Below are 19,197 nucleotides of genomic sequence, written 5' to 3' on the forward strand. Positions count from 1 at the left end.
GCAGTAATTGCTCATTTGTCGGTACAGAGACCACTGCAGGCAGAGATTCAGAGATTTGAGCTTGAAGTTTATGCTAGGGGCATAGACCCAAATCTTGCTACTCAGACAGTACAACCAAAATTGAGAGAAATAATTAGAGCAGGGCAGACTTCTGACGAGCAGTTGCAGAAGTGGAGACAGAGGGATGAGGCTAAGGGCCAGAGATTGTATATAGTTGTGGACGTCATAGTCAGATATAGGGACCGTCTATGGGTATCTAAAAGTGATTCCCTGAGAACAGATATCTTGAGCGAGGCCTACAGCACCCTGTACTACATCCATCCAGGGAGTACGAAGATGTATAAAGACCTTCAGACTCTTTATTTGTGGCCGGGCATGAATCGGGATATTCTGCGATTCGTTTATGAGTGTTTGACTGGTCAAAAGTTAAACTTAGAGCATTAGAGACCTGCAGAGAAGCTGAGACCACTCCCTATTCCTGAGTGAAAATGAGAGAACATCACCATGGACTTTGTGACCGTGTTTTCATGGACTACTGGATGTTATAATGCCATCTGGGTGATTTTTGATCGGCTCACTAAATCAGCCCACTTTCTACCGATCAAGAAGACTTTCACCATGACTCAGTATGCAGAGAAGTGCATCAGATAGGTATTCAGACTGCACGGGATTCTAGTGTCCATCATGTCAGTCAAGGATCCGAGGTTCACGTCTGCGTTCTGGAAGAGTCTTCACCAGGAATTGGGTAATAAGCTGCTATTCAGTACTGCCTTCCATCCTCAGACATACGGTCAGTCGGAGAGGGTGATTTAGATTTGGGAGGACCTAATCCGAGCTTGCATGATCGACTTCCAAGGAGCTGTTTGCCGAAGCTACTTCTTGTGGAGTTCACATACAACAATAGTTACCAGACATCGATTGGTATGGCTCCACACGAGGCACTATACGGGAGGAGATGTAGGTCGCCTGTTTATTGGGATGAGGTAGGAGAGCGAGCAGAGTTGGGTCTGGATATTGTCAGGCAGACAACAGACTTAGTGGTCATGATTCGAGATAGAATGAAGATCGCTCAGAGCTGTCAGAAGAGTTATGCATATCAAAGGCGGCGAGATATTCAGCTCGCAGTAGGGGATCATGTTTTTTTTATGGTCACACCCATAAAGGGTGTGATGAGGTTCGGGATGAAGGGCAAGCTCAGCCCAAGTCCCTATAAATAGAAAATGACATAAGATTAATACTCGCTCCAAGATCACATAAAGCTTTATTAACATGAGTATTACCAATAATACAAGGAATAGTAAAACTCCATGGATCTTTTAGTTTTTGTGGTAACTTCTTTTGGAGAATGGCGCTGCACTCTTCGGTCAACTTCACTGTCTCGAACTCTTTCAACTTCCTCTTCTTTGACATCACATCTTTGATGAACTTTGCAAAGTTTGGCATTTGCTCTAAAGCATCAACAAATGGAATGTTGATGTGAATCTTCTTGAACATCTCCAAAAATTTTGCAAATTGATCATCAATAATCTTCTTCCTAAATCTCTGTGGGTATGGAAGAGTCGGTTTCAGTATAGGAATCCGTTCAACTTCAGGTTCAATCTGAGACTCCTCAACCTTGTTCTCCTTTCCATTTTCAAACTCATCTTCTTCAACTCTCTTCTTATTTTCCTCTTTTTCTTTGGATTTTTCAACCTTAAGTTCTCTTCCACTTCTCAAAGTTACATCTTTGCATTGCTCCTTTGGATTCAATTCAGTATTACTTGGGAATTGACCTCTATTTTGATCTCTCAATGCATTAGCCAACTGTCCAATCTGTGTATCCAATGATTTCATTGTGGCATCTCATATTTCCCATGTGAGTTTCCACGCCATCAAGACGAGATTCAGTCCTAGCCATCCTTTTACTAGATTCAGCAACAAATGTCCCAACTAGATCCTCAAGTTAAGGTTTTCCTTCCCCTTCGATGTATTGAACCTCGGTGGAGGATTCAACACATTCTTATTATTAGCATATGAAAAATTCTCATGATTTCTCAAATCGAGATGATAAGTGTTAGGGGGAGGGTTACCTCGATATCCTCCGTATCCACCAAAATTCCTATTGTTGATATAATGAGCCTCATCAGGAATACGTGGTTCGTCAATAACAACCGATGCATTTTCAATCTCTGGTGTACTAGCTTTATTCATAGCTGTAATTTGAGTTGTTAAAGCTGAAACTTGTGCGGTCAGTGATGTAATAGGATCGACGGCATAAATTCCAGCTGGTTTCTTTACTTCTGACCTCCCAGACGGCCACTGATAACTGTTAATGGTCATCTGTTTAAGCAAATCATATGCTTGATCAGGTGATTTGGCAAATATCGTGCCACCAGCTGCTGCATCCACAGTGCCTCTTGTTTGTTCATTCAAACCATTGTAAAACAATTCAATTTTTACCCAATCTTCAAAACCATGGTTTGGAAACCTCCTCAACTCCTTATATCGTTCCCATGCCTCATATAATTGCTGAAAGTCAGTCTGCCTAAAATTACTTATCTCGATTTTCAACTGTGGCAGACTTCGCAGGTGGAAAATATTTAGCAAGGAACTTGGTTGCTAACTCCTGCCAAGTAGTGATACTCCCCAAAGGAAGTGAATGGATCCATCCTCTTAATTGGTCCCTAAGAGAAAAAGGAAACAAGCGCAATCGAATTATATCATCAGAGACACCATTTATTTTTAACGTGTCAGTGATTTCAAGGAATGTTCTAAGATGTAGATGAGGATCTGCAGTAGAGGCTCCCCCAAATTGGTTCTGTTGAATCATGTTTATCAATGCGGGCTTGAGCTCAAAGTTTTTTGCATTAATAGTCCCTCGTGCTATGCCCGAATAATGAGCATTTAATACCGGCCTAAAATGATCTCTGATGGGTATTGCAGGAGGTGGATTTTCATTATCTCTGTTGTCAGCCATTACTTGAATCTCTTCTCTTCTCGCCTTTCTTAATCTTCTTACGGTTCTTTCGATCTCAGGATCAAAGATAAGCAAGTCAAGATTTTGCTATCTTCGCATGCACTGTCAAACAAAGATAAGATACGAATCAATTTTTAATGTAATACAATAAAAACAGCTCTAAATTAAAATCACGACTAATTGCTAACAATACTAATATAAATTTAAAATAAACACTCCCCGGCAACAGCGCCAAAAATTGTTGCGTGTTTTCTTGATTGCTCGCAAGCGCACGACGTCAAGTTATAGTAAAATGTATTTTTGAGTACAAGTGTCGATCCCACGAGGAGTATGTATATAAATGTATATTAGTTCTTGTGATTAAAATATTCTCCACTTTATTTAGAAAATTCAATTAAATGATTTGGTTGCAAGAATACTTAAATTGAAAAGGGATTTAAATGTAACACCAAATTGTAACAAATAACAATAAAATAAAAGATCTATAGGTCCAATTTCACGCAACTGTCCACCGTGTGTAATTTCATGTAACTATATTATAAAATCCTTCTTATTCATTAGCCAAGAATCCTATAATTATCTACTACCTCTCCCGAGTGTTAAGTAGATATTAGTTATCTAAAAATAGATTGCAATGTTCCCATCAACAGTATACAATTAAATAACACATCAAGCATTAGATTTTCTATGGGCTTCTATAGCATTATAGGAACTCCCGAACTCTATAAATACCATTGATGTAATTTTCCATTTTCTTGTTTATAATTTCCTCTTCCGAGTGATAAATTGTAAACATATAAATCATTCAAATTATGGCCAGTAAATTGAAAGCATTAAGATTAGAACAATACAAATGAACAATATGAAGAACTTAAATAGATTAGCTCACAGATTCTAACACATGGTTTCTAGTTTGTTCCATCTTTCCTCTAGAAATAAAAATTAGTTCATAATAACACAAGTAAAACAAAAAAATATAGTTCTAAAACAAGACATTTAAATGAAAAATAAAAAAAGAAGAACTTAGAATAAGAGTTTGAAGTGCTGATTCCGCCCCCGGAGTTGTGCCGTAGATTTCCCAAAAACTTGATGAACTTGAGTCTTCAATCTTCTTGCAGCAGCCTCCACTCTTCCCTTGGCTCTCATATACCCTAGATGGTAAGTAAATGATGTAATTTATAGTCCAGACGAGCCTCCATGCGCAGCACACCAAAATCTTAGATTCCATATGCAGCACACCAAAATACAGATTTTCCGGATTCTGTCTTGCAAGGAGCGCGGGTGCGGTCAAGAGGACACCGCGGGTGCGGTGTTGGTTATGGTGAGTGCACGCATGTGCGGTATAGATTTTAGTGCAGGTGCGATGTGACACCGCGGGTGTGATGTGACACCGCGGATGTGGTGTAAAGATGAACGCGGGTGCGATATAGCCTCTGTATTTTTTTTTAATCTTTTGCACTTTCCAATTCAACACTTTAATACTCCAAACTCTCATTCTAAGCTTCCAAACTACAACAACAAAAACAACAACAAATCACATAAAACCTACTCAAGAATCACAAATTTCCAAGTTAAAAACAAGTAATAAAAGTACAATAAAATGCACTTATCAAACACCAAAAAAATGTTGTTAAAGGTCCTATGGACGCTCAAAGACATTAGTGAAAAATTGATGTCGTACCTCTTAAAACCATTGTCTTATAGCAACGTCAGCGGTTTTTAACTGTTGTATTTTATCGCATTCGACAACAGTTTGTCAATGTTTTTAAACTAATGTATTTCGCTACAATATACAACAATTTTACAACATTTTAAATCAGTTGTCTTTGGATTTGATTTACATCGTTTTAAAACTATTGTCATATATATAATCATTTTACAAACCGTTGTAAAATCATGTTAAACTGTTGTCTTATATATATAATCATTTTAACCTTATATAAAATCAATTCAAAGACATCAATATATATACTTGATCAAGAACTAGATGCATACAACAGAAATATGTCACTCATAGACTTGTAATCCACCAAACGAACAATTAAAAAAAGTATGTAACCATATTCCAAAAACTTAGTCAAGTTCACAAAAATAAAAATATATACCATACTACCAAGACTTGCACATGCATATCAACTCCAAAATATCTTCTGTAGATTGTTGGAATGAATTTCTCTGCTGGTGCATCTTTCAAAACATCATTACAGTGCCTGTGAAATAAAAACCACATAATTTTAATGGTTGGATTAAAATCTGCAACAAAAAAATGATTTAAAATACTTTAAAACGACCTCAGAGCCTAAAAAAAATTTGGTATAACCTCCCCGCAAGTAGGAAATACCAGAAAATTTAAAAACACACAACAACAATATATATTCGAAATAAATTTAAATACGACCATACACCATACCTATCACCTACACAGCCAAACCATACATCACACCTATCACCTACATAGCAAGACCATACAACAAACTTATCACCTATAATTATCACATTCTTTCAACATATCCTGAAAAAAATGAAGAGATCCACTTGTCATGAACCAACAAACGTGCAACGAAAAAAATCACACGTCAATCTAGTATCATTTGTATTGTTGATCCACAAACTGAAAGGAAAAATGCAAGAAACCAAAATAATCACTTTTGAAATAAACAGAGAAGATGTTATAAAAATCTTAAAGTAGAAACAAGAATTTCACCCAACTTAGATGCTAAATAATTTGCAAAATGACTATTTCTGAAACAGCCCGTCAACATGTTAAAAAGTATAACAATAAAGTACAAATCTGTTCAATATGATATGTATTTTTTCAAATAAGATGAAATCATGTCCTACCTATTTATAAATATGATCTTGTATTGTGACGCCCCAGATTCGACGACTGTCCTCACTGTACCAAGACGTGTCTTGCCAGCGTGCTTATGTCCTCACTCATATGCACCCTGAGAAACTTCCCATGGGGTCACCCATCCCAAAATTGCCCCAAGTCAAGCACGCTTAACTTTGGAGTTCTTATGTGATGAGCTACCGAAAAGAAGATGCACCTTCGTGATACGAGTAGTACCAATCTAATCTTTTAAGCCCTCTTCAACTGTACAGTCCATTACATTGAACAGTCTCGGAATCCCTCTCATTCCCGTGTGGGTCAGTTCAGTCATGTTCCCTCCACCTAGAAGCATGCCAGGAGCCGCTCATTGTTCGTGCAACTGATGGCACCGGCGATCACCCCACGCCCTCTTCGGCCCGGGCCTCACATGCCCACCAGCTTCCGCTTGGTTCGTCTCTGAACCACACCGTACTAAGAGAGGTCGGCTCTGATACCAACTGTAACGCCCCAGATTCGACGACTGTCCCCACTGTACCAAGACGAGTCTTTCCAGCGTGCTTATGTCCTCACTCACACGCACCCTGGAAAACTTCCCTGCTGCTGGATTGGACCGTTGCCCTGCGGCGGTCCATGATACTGCTTCTTCCCTGGCGGCCCCTGAAACGGCCTCTTAAACTGAGGTCGTTGATGCTGCTGCTGAGCTGGAGCCTGATAGGGCCTCTTGCCCTACCTGTCTGCCTCGATATCTCTCTGATCCTGTTCTGCCGCCAATGCTCTCGACACGGCAACCATGTAGGTAGTAGGACCTGAAACTCGGACGTCACGGCGCAAGATCGGCCGTAACCCATCCATAAAATGCCTCAACTTGCTCTGGCATCGTTAGCTATCAGGGGTACGAAATGACACCCCCTCTCAAACTTCCTAACAAAATCCGCCACGCTACTGTCTCCCTGTCGCAGCGTCATAAACTCCCTCGTCAATCTGGACCGTACTTCTTCAGTAAAGTACTTTGAGTAGAAGACCTCCTTGAACCCATTCCAAGGCAGCACTTGTAAGTTGACTGTCACTGACGCACTCTCCCACCATAGCCTAGCGTCCCCTGTCAGAAGGAACGTAGCACACCTGACCCTATCTGCATCGGTCAGTTCCATAAATTCAAAGATTACCTCGATGGATTTGATCCATCCCTCAGCTACCATCGGGTCGGTGGTACACGAAAACTCCTTAGGATTCATCTTCCTAAATCTCTCATACACAGCCACTGGTCGGGGCCTTGCCCCTGCATCTACTGCAGCTTGGTTTCCCGCAAACTGTGCGAAGAACTGAGTCACACCTGCAAGCATCTGTGCCTGCATGTCTGGAGGTGGAGGTGGAGGAGCGTCTCTCCTATCCTCACGAGCTTCCCTATCCTTGTCCCTTGCTTCACGGTCAATTACACGTCTAGGAGGCATACTGTTCCAATATTTATCCAACACGTAAACCCACATGCATGAACATACTACTAATATCATAAGATGCACGTAACTCGAAAATAAAACATAGACATGCTGCAATCAAACGTAATGCTTAATACATAACATGAATTTAAAACTTTAAACTTACAGACTTGAGGTGTGACTTCGTGAGCTTCTTGCGACTAGCAGTAGGCGTAACCCTTTACAAGAACACCGCTCTGATACCAACTGTAACGCCCCAGATTCAACGACTGTCCTCACTGTACAAAGACGTGTCTTTCCAGTGTGCTTCTGTCCTCACTCACACGCACCCTGAGAAACTTCACAGGGGGTCACCCATCCCAAAATTGCCCCAAGTCAAGCACGCTTAACTTTGGAGTTCTTATGTGATGAGCTACCAAAAAGAAGATGCACCTTCGTGATATGAGTAATACCAATCAAATCTTTTAAGCCTCTTCAACTGTATAGTCCATTACATTGAACAGTCTCGGAATCCATCTCATTCCCGTGTGGGTCGGTTCATTCATGTCCCTCCACCTAGAAGCCTGCTAGGAGCCGCTCATTGTCCGTGCAACTGATAGCACCGGCGATCACCCCCTGCCCTCTTCAGCCCCGGGCCTGACATGCCCTCCAGCTTCCGTTTGGTTCGTCCCTGAACCACACGGTACTAAGAGACGTCGGCTCTGATACCCACTGTAACGTACCGTACTATTACCGTTCAAAATTTGCGGAAAAATTTAAAATTTTCTTAAACATAACATAACCTTCAAAGTTTGCCATCAAATATTTCAACCAAGTCTCCCATAAGATATGGTTGTTCAAAACATCAACTAGTAAAATTTGCTTCACAAAATAATTGCTCAAAGTAATTCCCATCAAACATAAAAATCTGAGTAATTTAACATTTGCATAAAAACTTAAACATGGCGGTCCTCGGGTTTAACCTCCCGCTCAGTCCAAGCCTGCCCCTCGGTCGCCACCTCCTGTCTCCTCATAAACGTCCTCACCTGCATCGATCAAGTCTAGTGAGTCTAAAGACTCAACACGTAAAAACTGGGAGTAACAAGTACTACATAAATAAAATCGCATGCAACTTTAAAATAGAACTTACATACTTAAACTTGAACTTGCATACTTGAACATCATGAACTTAAATTAGACGTGCCATCAACATACTTTTCTTAAACATACTTGCATCATAAACTGAGCGTACGTAACGTAATTTTGCGTAGAGGCATGTTTCAAAGCGAGTGACCCATAACATAATAAAGCCTGATCAGACACACCACAGTACTGGGCTGACAGGGACGTATCCACTACCGCATACATAAGATCCTCGTTCATAAGTTTAAACAGTGTTAGTATTTTAAATAGTTTTATTTATTATTTAATTAAGAAATTTTTCCTAATTTACTAATCACACACACACACACACTTTTACACACACTAATAAACGCCTAAACACACACACATCAAATTTCCACTTCTTTTATTTTATTTTTTTTAAAAGAGCAAAACCTAGGGTCTTCTTTCCAAGTGTGCAGCCGCCCCTCCCTTTCAGTTCCAGCAAGATTATGTTGGATTTTCTTCAAAGAAAATCGTGCCACGCTCGTCCCGGATCGACCCTCACTCCGTCTCTGCTTCGGTATCGCCATTACGGTATTTCAAATTATCCAAGGCACGTATATTCTGTTATTTCTGCATCGATCTCGTCATATTATGTGTCGTGTTATTTTTATGCGTAAAATTTTATGTATGATGTTCGTCGCTTGAGCAGAAAACGATTTGCATCAGTTTTGAAGTAATTATTAGATCTCAAATCCCGTTTTTTTCTGTTCTTTTGAAAACTGCGATTTTTCGGTCGGGATTCTGAGAAAACTCTTAATACAAAAATTGTAGAACTTTTTGATACCTTCGATTTGATATAAAATTCGAAATATTTGGATAAAAATTGGGTGAGTTATGATGCTCTTCGTGAGACTGCTCAAACTTCGTTTTTCAGAAAAATTATGTGTTGATGCGTTTTGAGATTTTATTGTTGCAGGCTTCGTTGGGAATCGACGAGTGATCGTTGCTGTGTCTAGATATGTTATGGGATATATTTAGGTGTTAGTTGGTGGTTCGTTTGGGTTGGAATTAGCTTGGGATGTAAGAGAAGTCGTAGGAAGCGAAACGATGCCGAATTACGGGTTATTGTTAAATTGAAGTTACTTGTCGATGTTTGGGAACATTCGGGGTGTTTGTATGAGTTTGAATCAATGTAATAACATCCTAGGATGAGTCTTGAGGTGTTGGTTCATGGTCCTTAGGCTTGGATTGAAAGGGTAAATGAATAAGTTAGTGAATTTTCGTGAGTTTGCAAGTCCAGTGCCTACCCAGACCCCTTCCCGAACCCCTACACGGAGTCCGTGTCCGTTTTCATTCAAAAATACGAAATTCCAGAGCCTGCCTGGACCCTGTACACGGACCCCTACACGGGGTTCTTGTACCCCTTTTTAAAAAAAAAACTTTTTTTTTAGGATTTGCTTCGGGGTTCTATATCATGGTTTAGCACCATGATTAAAATTTATTTATGTAAAAATATAGGATTTGTTTTGTGGTTTTATGTCATGGTTTAGTACGATGATTATACGAGGTCAAGTCCGAAGCGAACTAGAATGTTATAAGCTACTTATTCACTTTGGTGGTGAGCTCAAGTACCTACGTCTAAGACATGCAAGTTAAGTATTTAAAATTCATGTTAGTTTGTGCAGCAACGACCCCAATCGAAGTCCAACGAATCCCTCAACGCCAAGTAAGTATGACGACGTGCAAAAGAAAATATTTCAAGTTTTGAGGTATGCTAATTGTCTTGTGACCAAATGTATGAATGGGATTGGAAGTCGGTGAACGTGGCCGAAGACCTCTCCGCCCCGTTAAACTTATGAACGGGTTCAGATCAGGATTGGGAAGCGGTAAACTTATGACCAGGGACCAATCCACCCGTTAAACTTATGAACGAGAATCTTATGTATGCGACAGTGGATACGTCCCTGTCAGCCCAGTACTGTGGTGTGTCTGATCAGGCTTTATTATGTTATGGGTCACTCGCTTTGAAACATGCCTCTACGCAAAATTACGTTACGTACGCTCAAGTTTATGATGCAAATATGTTTAAGAAAATCTTTATGTTGATGGCACGTCTAATTTAAGTTCATGATGTTCAAGTATGCAAGTTCAAGTTTAAGTATGTATGTTCTATTTTAAAGTTGCATGCGATTTTATTTATGTAGTACTTGTTACTCCGAGTTTTTACGTGTTGAGTCTTTAGACTCACTAGACTTGATCGATGCAGGTGAGGACGTTTATGAGTAGACAGGAGGTGGCGACCGAGGGGCAGGCTTGGACTGAGCGGGAGCTAAACCCGAGGACCGCCATGTTTACGTTTTTATGCAAATGTTAAATTACTCAGATTTTTATGTTTGATGGGAATTACTTTGAGCAATTATTTTGTGAAGCAAATTTTACTAGTTGATGTTTTGAACAACCATAACTTATGGGAGACTTGGTTGAGATATTTTATGACAAACTTTGAAGGTTATGTTATGTTTAAGAAAATTTTAAATTTTTCCGCAAATAGTGAACGGTAAAAGTACGGTACGTTACATGTATGCATTCGGCCAGCTCGGTGCGCACCTCATCAATTTCTTCCATAGAATACTCCGTTTTTGTGAACTATGAACACACACAAAAAGTATATTAGTAAAAAATCACAACTTAGTGACTTTTCAAAATGATAAGTATCTAGATAACTTTTAATTATTTTAGATAAGCAAGAAAATATTAGTATCCATCGTAATGAATCCCCCTCAAGAGTTGCAACTTCTTCAGTAATCTGCCTCATGTATCTCATCACGTAATAACAACATTGTTTCGCATCCAGTTGCTTAGGATCCTATAAAAAATGTCAAATTGTTAATGACAAATATACACATTAAAAAATTAGCTCGAATGAGAAATAAACATACCTTTATAACTTCCCATTGTACACGCTTTCTTCTTTTCATTTCCTCAGTTGAGTTAAACAATGTCAACGCCCTTCATTAATATTGAACATAGTCGATATATGAGTGTTTTTTCATTAAATGAAATGCATCACTAAAATGGAATATGAACTCACATTTCCACAACATATTTCTAATCCTCATCGCGAATGTGATGACTTAGGGAATCCAGCAAATAAACAATCTCCTTATAAAGCTCGATGAAAGTGTGAGTCCGATGAAAACTACACACGAACATTATAAGTGTATGCAATTCACTAAAAAAAAGAATTGAAAATTATATTAGGATCTTACTTACCCACAACAACTTGGAACCAATACCAATTGATCCATTGCTACACCACTTAGCCTATCCGCCAAAGAACTCGCCCTCTTGTTCAACCTTTCAGTTTTACCTGTTTCTTCGTGTGTATTTTTTTGCAAATTTGGGATGCTATGTGGATTAACGAATCTGAATTTGTCAATCTTGTTTTCTTTCTCCATCTTTTTATAAAGATGCCTGTCATTTCAAGTAAAAGAAAATCAAAGCTACACTACATACTAAACTAACAAATTATATGCATCTTATATAATAATATAAGAAAATAACAAACAAACTTTAAGTTAGTCGAAGACTGACCATATGTAGACGACTACGCAATTTCCTAAAATTGGCTCCAAGTGATACAAAGGACTGATGTCCTCAAAGTGCAAGTTAACTTCATAATCATCTGCAAATACTTATTGATCTAAAAGAAATGCTAATTTCCTTCTATTTTCAAGGGCTCTATTACAATAGCAATACACCATGGGCACTGGTCTTGGAACATTTGATGACAAAGTCTGGTTTCTTTCGACACTGACAGTTTTGTTCCTATTACGCTTCTGATAATTGTATTGTAAACATTTTAGATAGGTGCAATACTGGAGAATTGGACAGAAATTTACTTCGAAATATAAATATGCGTGTAGAACCCGTAAATCAGACCACGTATAAGCCATGCATAATTTCTAGTATTTAAATTAAAATGATTTTTATGCATGAGGATTTAAATTATTTTCTTTAAGTTTAATTATTTTATGCAGTAGTTTAGTTATTACCTTTTCAGTTATTTAAGTAAGGCCGGACTGGATTTGGAGTTTTGAGATAAAATTTAATATTAAGAAAACATTCCCAGAATTTATTTAAGAGAAATAATAAGTTAATTTAATGTAAAATAATGTTTAAGGAATTATTTAAGAAATTTAAATATTTAGCCATGCATGCAAGATGATGTTATTCCTTAATTAATTTATTAATTTACTAAAATATTTAATGAGTAGATAAAACTCTAAAAAATTAAAATACAAGATTTAAGAAATATTTTCCTCCCATTTTATCAAAATTTCGGCCCCTTGATAAAAGATTTGATTTAATGTGTCAACTCACCATTTTGAGATCTTTCCCTATCTATTTCATGGTAGATAATCCTTTCAATTTTTATCCTCCCTAATTAATAATTTAAACAATATTCCTACCCATTTTTTTTATAGCAAAAATCGGCCCCCTCCTTTTCTAGATTAAAAATATTTGGCAACCCTTCACTTGATTCTTTCCTTATCCATTTTTTTAGGAGATAAATCCCTTATCTTTTAATTCCCCAATAACTATTAATTAAGCAATATTACACCCTATTTTAGAAGCATAAATTCGGTCACGCCCTTCTCTTAAAAGATTTAAATTAGTTTGACAACTCATCCCTTGTTATCTTTCCTTAATCTTTTTCAAGGAAGATATTTCCCCCCACTTTTAAATCACCAACAAATAAATAATTAAGCAATTTTATCCTTTGTTCTTAGACTAAAAAATTCGACCAAGTGCACCCTCTATTACCCCTCAAAAATCTTTTGATATCAAACAATTTCCTTATCTCACCAACTAAAAAGATAGCAAGATTATTTTCTCCCTTTATCTTGCAAACTTTCCCTTCATTTTTCCCTAAGCCTTTCTTCCCTCCATTTTCTAAATTTCAGAGCCTTTTTCAGTAGAGAAAACCGTGAGAAATTAGGGAGGAAACAAGAGAGAAAATCGAGTAGAAACGAGATAGCAAAGACAACTCCGTCTCCTCCGCGCCGCGCCGTCCTATTCGTTTGTTTTTCTTTCAAAACAAATCCAGGCACGCTTATATTTCCTTTCACTCTTCAATCAAGTCATAATATGATTTTTAAACATTACGTGATCATGGTTTGATAGCCAAAAACCGAAATTTCATGACATCTTTTTCGAAAATGAAGTGCAGATTTTCGGCCTCTTCTTTCATGCTTCACGGTCTTGTTGTTTTTGGTGTGTACAGGTGGTTGGCTTGACCCTAGGCTCCCAAGGCTGCACCTAGGCACGTACTAGGGTGTGTCGGGATCACGTTGGTCCATTAGTTCAAGCCCCATGCTCGCTGGAATTGAGAAAATACAGCAACTCTTCCGTAAAGTCTTTTTGAGTTTGAATGCTCGGTTTTGCTGTCAAGGGGAATGATTCTGATCTTGGCTGCCCTAAGGGCTATAGCCATGGTTAGAACATCTCCTTGTTATGTCTAAGACGAGACCAAGTCGGCCTTCAAAGCTTGGTCCATGGTTGCATCGGTTTTCAAACAAAACAAGACAAACCCCCTTCGATCCCTTCATTTGCTGCATGTGTATGTTTCGAATTCTAGGGGTGGTATGGATCTTTGTTGGCTTTTTAGCCCTTAGCCATGGTTCATACCATACCTCTTGATGTCTAGAACATGTCATGGTCAATCAAATGGCAACAGGAATGGTCCGTGACAGCAAGAACAAGCGAGACACCCCACGCGTGCATGTGCATTCTCGGGTGGGAGCTTCGAGTTGTTGCTGGTGTTGTTTTTGTTGTGGCTGGCCTAGGGCCCTTAGCCATGGTTCCAATCACACTCTAGGATGTTGGTAAGAGGCTCTGGTCGGTGGTGCAAGCCCCAATGGCCATTAGTCTTGCAAACGACGCAAGGAAACGCACCAACAGCTGCTGTATTTTTTACAGCAATTGAACCCATGGTTCAGAGGTGTGTTTCGAGTTTGTGTTTGGCTTTTAGCCTATGGACTTGGACTGGACAGTACCTCATTGAGTTAGGAAGGTAATGTTTTTGGCCGTTCATGATTTGGTCAGGTTTAGAGGTCGTACGAGAATTTATGGTGCAATGTGCCAAAGTGACTCTCGAAAGAGCTTTTCCTGTTTTTGGCCTCCATTCATCAAAGTTCGAGTACTGTAATTTTAGGAGCACTATTTTATCATTTTAGTTGTATTTTATTAATGGCTAAATGATGTTTCGAAGTTGGTTCTGGCTGGTAAGAAGCCATGGTTAAATACTAAGTCGTTGGGAGTAATTGTCTCGTTTTGGGTTCAATTACAAAGTTGTGGTACGTTAAATCATTTGCATATTTTTCATGTTAAAGATAGGTCGCAGAGAGCCTGGAAACGATCCAACCCTTTCGGTAAAATGATACAGGACATTTAATTATATTACGTGCATAAAAATATAAAATGTTCATCTTTGAGATATATGCGATATTGCTTGTGGCCACTTCACGTTCATGGGATTGCAGCTTATCATGGGATTATTACTTCATCCGGTGGTCACTGACCGGTTCAGTTCATGTTCATGTATTGATAGATCTCTACCGCCCAGTATACTGTGGTTTAGTCTGATCAGACGATTTAGTTCAGTTCAGGGGCCACTTGCGTAGAACATAATCTCAATAGAAAAAATATGATATGCAATTTTATTACAGGGCTTTCTCGAGCAAACATTTCATTTATGATTTTCAGTTCAGCTATGCACGTACATATAATTATTCATGACACGATTTTTACTGTTACGCCGACTTATGATATTTTTACTTTGCATGTGATTTTACTATAATTATTTGTTATTTACAATATATGTATGATGAGTCTTTAGACTCATTAGGCTTGATTGTTGTAGGTACTGATGAGGTCGGTGCCGAGGGCGGGGACCAGTGAGCTATCTTGGATCGACAGTAGTAGGAACCCGAGGACCTCATTTTCAGCATTTAATTTTTTTATTCCAAACTCAGATTTTATCTTTTGTTGAATTATTTCAAATTGTTATGTTAAAAACATTATTCACTTCCGCTGCTATTTTGAACATTAAACTTTTTATCAGTTTATTTTATGAATGAGGCATTTTATTTACTTAAAGAAAAAAATTTTAAATTTTTCCGCAAATTTTCAAATACGAATTTCGGGTCTCTACAATACGTGTACCTCTTTTCTTAGCATTATCAAGTGATTTGGCCAAGCCACATGTGTTTCTACGGCATCATCAACATTTTCACATTCATTGGGAATCGGTACTGGCAAAAGTGCTGATTTTTGCATTGCTTCCTCAATGGATACACACATGCAATTTTGAGGTAATGGAACACCATGAAGCAAGTTATTAGCTCCATTGACCTCAAAAACTGTTCCATATGCAACAATGTCTGTGCTAGACTCCAATGTCAACATAACAGGTTTCCCCTAACAGACAAATAGTTATGTCAATGAATTGTACTAACTATTTAGTTAAAAAATATAAAGTACTACATATAACCAAAACAAATTATATACCTGTAAAGCAACAGATTTTTCCACAAATTTCATTCGACATCATTCAATTCTTCATAACTGGGAAAAAACTTGTCGATTTTCATTTCACTTTCATTCACTTGATGCAATTTTACCGAGCAACTTCCTTTGTCATCAATCTCACTGTCCCATGCACCCTTTTTCTAGACAATTGCTTCAAGTTTTTGAATGCGTGTATCTTGCTTGTTGAATTAATTTTCTAGCCTCTATCAACTCTTTATTTTGCTCAATCATTAGCTCTCTGTCAAAATCCTCAGTCTTCCAACTTCTACCAACATTGAAATATAATGTTGGAGTGATGTGACCTCCAACGGCTCTCACACGTCCAACATGTTCATCTGAATTGAGTGCTTTCGTGAGAATATCCTTTTTTGTCCCTTTTATTTCAAGTTTCCCCTCACACTTTTGTTGTATGTAATCATCCTGTCATCCACTTGAAAATATTAATTACTTCAAAAGGTTTCATTAAATAAAATAATTGATTTTTACTTATAGTTTGCTCACAATCTTTTCTACTGTTATTTTCAACTCCTGGCCATCAAAATCTACTTCTTTATTCACTCTCCTTTTTTTCCAAATAATAGCTATGTTGATGTAATATCCATACTTGGTGAACGTTACGGTTTAAGATTTCATATGTTTATTGACTACTTGGTCAAGTTTAATTATAGTTTTGATGTTAAGAATGGTGATTTATGAATTATAATATTGTTGATTATGGATGATGTGTAGTTACTTGTAGCGACGTTGCAATTAAATTCATGATAATTTGTATGTTGAGCCAATTGGTGTGACACCTCTGACCCGTAACAATAAAAATACGCAGCGGAAATAAATTTTTCTTTAAAATATGGAAGGAGTTTCAAAATACATTTCTTTAAACATCTTTACAAAAATAACAATACATGATCATTTAAATGACATAACAAAATGCAAAACATCATTCCTATGATCATGCCAAAATCTTCCTTCCAACGGTGTATGCATATGACCCCCTGTCCACAGTCAACGTCCCGGGCCACCACTCTGATCTGCATCACATGAAATAACTGAAATGAGAATAAATCTCAGCAAGTGGAACTCTTACATAGCAATGACAATATACTCTGAAAACATAGCTTTGAAATCATAAATACCATCAACTCTGAAACATGAATACTGTAGCAATAACTGTAGCAATAACATAGCAATAGATAACAATACGATGGTATTTCTCTTTTCTCTGGTTGGATTGATATCAATAGTATCTCTGACTGTGGTTGCAAATATCCCATCGATATAAATCGATAACTGTGAGGGATAAAAGCCTATGGTTGTTGATCAACTAATTGCATGCAATGCTCTGACTATGATTCAATCAATCCAATAAAAACATTTGAATTCTCAATAGCATTTAAATAATCACTTTGGAAACTATATCTTTTCTCTTGTATTCCCTTTTTCAATAAATGAGACATACAATGCCTCCAATAGATAATCAATGGAATCAATACATAACAATGGATCAATTGAAGGGAATAACACTTTGAAACCTTTGAAATACAATACATATAACATCATGTGAGCAAAGGGATGAAATTCCACTTACAACCCAATAGAACACCTCAAACTTAGCTCTTGGTTCACCACCTACAACAATAATCCATAAATAACACCAACATCAACTCAATATCCAAAAATACAAGTCAAATAATCCATTAAACCAACCAATACATCAACCTATAGCATCTCATTACCAAAAACCATGATAGAACTCAACCAAAAACTTACCTAAGCTTCCTAGCACCAAGGAGAACCTCGATCTCAAGTCGAAAATCGAACTAGATCCAAGAATCAAAGGTAGGAAATGGATGAAATGGAAGAAAACCCTTGCTCCTTAGAGAGAAAAACGAGATTGAAGGGGAAAGAAGAAGAGAAATGAATTCAAATCATCCAAAAAGTTACTTTAAATCTCGACCATACCTCCAAAAAGCAAGACCGCGGGTGCGGCACTCCAAGGACCGCGGGTGCGCCATGCCTTCGACCAAACCAACATTTCCTGGACCACTAAGACCGCGGGTGCGCTCCGTTAAGGACCGCGGGTGCGCTCCTGCATCGGTCCTGCCACCGCATACTCTGCGCACAGCTACTTCAAAGATCGCCTCAAAAACGCCTCTTCCCGTCCGAATTAGAAAAAGTGGTAAACTACAAAGTTGTAGATCTATATCGTATCTTGACTCCCTCAAAATTTCAGATCATTTGGAGGTCTGAGTAAAAGGTTATGCTAAATCTCCCAACCTGTGTCACTGGAGGAACGTCGAAACACACAACACTCTTCGGGACACTTTTGGCTTACCTTCCACAATGATTTGAACAAAACTCAAAATAAGGAAGTTATAGCCTTATGTCTTATCTAACCACTCCAATTGGCCTCACCTCATTTGGATCAATATACCATTTATCATGAATTTAATCGTAACGCCGCTACAATAACACTGCACATCATCTATAACCAACCATACTATAAATCATAAATCGAAACTCTTAACATCCAAACTATACTTAAAATTACCCAAATAGCCAATAATCATACAAAATCTTAAACCATACCGTACACCGGGCTCGGCTATTACAATTGGAATGAGGCCAATTGGAGTGGTTAGATAAGACATAGAGGTGCAACTTTCATGTTGAGAGTGTTGCCAAATTATAAGGAGAAGCGATGTTGCGATTCGATTTTAGTTGCAAAGTATATTGTTGGATTCATGGGACACCACACCCGCGCCAGGAAAGCTACCGTACCCACGATGATTGGACATAATGGCTATCGCACCTACGGTAGGAAACTCAGCGCACCAGCGGTCGTTTCTTTCGGGCTTTTGGATGTGGTTCAGTACGCATAGCGCACCCGCGGTGAAAGGGCTAGTGCACCCACGGTGCGTGAACAGTGAAATCGTGTTTTGAAGTTTTAAGTGATTAAATACAAGTTTTTGCTCTTATTTCCCTCATTCTTCTCCATTCTTCTCGGTTCTTCAGTTCAAGGGGAAACTAGGGTTCTCATTTCTTTCTTTTGACCCTTTGATTCAAGCTTCTAGTTGAGTTATTGAAGTGAGAGCAAGTTCATTTTGGATTTAAGGAGCTAAGGTAATCTTGTGGTTTTAGTTATTTTTGGATTGTGGTGTTGTGGGAAATTATGGAATTTATGATTGTCTTGGTTTTATGGGTTTATGGTATTTTTATTTGATTATTAAGTTGTTGGTGGTTCAATATATGGTTTATTGTTGTAGGATTTACACCAAGAGATTAGAATCAAGCTT

At 38.2% G+C, this 19,197-nt stretch overlaps 1 protein-coding gene across 1 annotated transcript in view; it reads right to left on the bottom strand.

Moving 5' to 3' along the window:
- Positions 1 to 4,334: 4,334 nt before the first annotated feature.
- LOC140823018 (methionine S-methyltransferase-like) overlaps positions 4,335 to 19,197 on the bottom strand; it is a 156,420-nt gene continuing 141,557 nt past the window's right edge. Inside the window, exon 5 of the transcript XR_012116100.1 lies at positions 4,335 to 4,465. The gene's annotated coding sequence lies outside the window, so the exon portion shown is untranslated. The remainder of the gene's footprint in view (positions 4,466 to 19,197) is intronic.

The sequence above is a fragment of the Primulina eburnea genome, chromosome 2 (genome assembly GCF_022965805.1).
Source record: "Primulina eburnea isolate SZY01 chromosome 2, ASM2296580v1, whole genome shotgun sequence".
NCBI classification, from domain to species: domain Eukaryota; kingdom Viridiplantae; phylum Streptophyta; class Magnoliopsida; order Lamiales; family Gesneriaceae; genus Primulina; species Primulina eburnea.